Below are 2,269 nucleotides of genomic sequence, written 5' to 3'. Positions count from 1 at the left end.
GGTAGCGTAACGCTTAAAAAGCAAGCGAGCTAGTGTCATACACCCAGTGGTTCGTAATTCAACGTGAACACTGATTAGAAGATCGGCATTGTTTTGGAAGGGGCACCCACATGCAACTACTTCATTGTCTTCGTATTTAACGAACTGCATGGGGCTTCGTTCTGAGTTGCCAATACATGACGTACATTGTCATGCCGTTATGCCCCGTTGAATTGTTAGAGCCTGAGTAAACGAGTTTTCGAGTGGGAGCTTACCTCCACTTGAATGTCTTCCCTCCCAATGTCGAGCTTTGCGTTTTTGATGAGGGCTTGGGCCAGGCTCAGGTTTCAACCACGGGGCCCGGGCCGGGTACGGGTTTGACAACGCCGGCCATGGTCGGGCATGTACGCGAACATATTTCACGATGAAAGATGAAAGTCACTGAAAACGTTAGCTAGCTGTAGGGATCGAACCCACATCTTCTGGATTACCGGTCCAGGGCTCTACCAATTGAGCTAAGCTAACACGCCTCTCCAGCGACTTTCTAGCTAACGACGAGCTAACCTTTTCAGTGACTTTCATCTTTCATCGTTGATTTCTTAGGTAATTTGAGGCTTTGTTTGTATCTGTCCCTTCTTTGTTGTTCCAGCCTCAGAACATCAGTTTATCTCATATTTCACGAGACTGGACAGCTGAATTTTCATGTGACTTTTTTTTTCATTGGCATGGGATATCATGGTATTCTCATCTGGGAACTATCGCTTTTTTATATGTGATCAAGCTTATTTCGTGTAATGGGTCTGGATTTCACACGTGCACTCACACACATTTGGGGACGTTTGGTGTGGCGGGCGCGCTGAGCACGAGTGTCAGTTAGGTTAGGTGTTGGGACATATTTCGTTCCAGTGAGAGTCCGGTACGAAGGTCAGTTAGGTTAAGAGTCCTGACATATTTAGTTCGCGTGAGAGTTCGAGAAAGGGGAACTAACACCGGTGCATGCGCAATAGAGCGGAGATGAGTCTCTGTTGAACCGCATATCGCCCAAGCAAGCAAGCACCAAGCGGCTTGCCCGCAGAGAACCATAGCAGCTCCGTTAGAGTGTACATCCTCACTCTCCACCAATTAGCTGCGTCCTTTTCCTCGCTGGGTTGTGGTCTTTAGTAAATCGAAATATGCCACCGAGCTTCGAGAACACATAGAGCAGAGGCGGGCTGGGACCGGGCCTGAGCATGGAAACAGTCGGGCACTGGCTGCGCCCGGCCCAGCGGAGTGGGGCCCGGCCTGGAAATCTATAGAAGATGTCGGGCCCGGGCCGGGCACAGGCCTGAAAATTAGGTCAGTGCTCAGTGCTCTGTGCAGTGCTCTAGCACAAAACAGATAATGCAGAACTCATCCTCCTGACCAGAGCGCACACACTACATAATTCTACAAAACTTTATGACATGCAAAAAAAGAAAAACATAATGACCACCACATATACTACTGACCCCCCTACCCCAACAGCAAACAGTCTTAAGTAACATTAAAACTCCAGCGTGAAACATGTTCCAGATCCCAAGGTGTTGACACGCAACAAACACGCAGTTCTCAAAATCTCCAAGAGCACAGGAGCCTGTCTCCCGGCACCCCACTACTGGGTTTTCTCCTGTTTAGTTCCTTCAACTAACTGCGGCTAAGTGGTCTGGGGTAGCGAGACTTACTTTGTTGTTTGACTGACCCCATGTTTTTCTTTTCTTTTTTTCTTTACTGTCATCACATCATCACACATCACACATACAGGAGCCTGTCCATCTGTGGCTATTACGTTGCCGAGGCAGTCCTCGCAGATGTACTGGTTATTCACCGAAAGCACATTGCAGTTTTCGCTGTAGATAATGAAGTATCCACAAACACAGTTGGCCAGCAGTGCTGTGTGTTGTTACCGCCAATAAATGTTCTTATAACAATAGCGTCCGTCACCCTAACACATTTCGACGAAACTGGAGGGAAATGCAAGAGTATAATTCAACACAATTGCCATGTGCACGAGAAACGTACCTACTTCGATGAGACGACACCCACGCTTCCTAGAAGCAGAATCCAAGCGAGTGCGTGCATTGTCATTGCCCCCGTCCGAAACTTCTAGAAGCCCCCCACTGGTTCGAGTTGGTGGATTGCTTGGATTGGTCCAAACTATTGCGTGATCGCTGATATTCACCAATGGCGTAACTTTCTCCTCTCTATTACTGTTTTTTCGCTTGTATTTGTTGATCAGTTTGTGCCTCCCTCACTTCGTCCTCCTTTCTGGGAT

General features: G+C 48.0%; 1 non-coding gene across 1 annotated transcript; it reads right to left on the bottom strand.

Annotated features, from left to right (window-relative positions):
• Positions 1-431: 431 nt before the first annotated feature.
• Trnat-ggu (transfer RNA threonine (anticodon GGU)) lies at positions 432-504 on the bottom strand. Its single transcript has one exon. It is a non-coding gene; the product is annotated as a tRNA-Thr (tRNA).
• Positions 505-2,269: the final 1,765 nt, after the last annotated feature.

The sequence above is a fragment of the Ornithodoros turicata genome, unplaced genomic scaffold, assembly GCF_037126465.1.
Source record: "Ornithodoros turicata isolate Travis unplaced genomic scaffold, ASM3712646v1 Chromosome21, whole genome shotgun sequence".
Lineage (NCBI taxonomy): Eukaryota > Metazoa > Arthropoda > Arachnida > Ixodida > Argasidae > Ornithodoros > Ornithodoros turicata.
The sequence above is the reverse complement of the archived record's forward strand: the minus strand, read 5'-3'. Positions and strand labels throughout refer to the sequence as shown.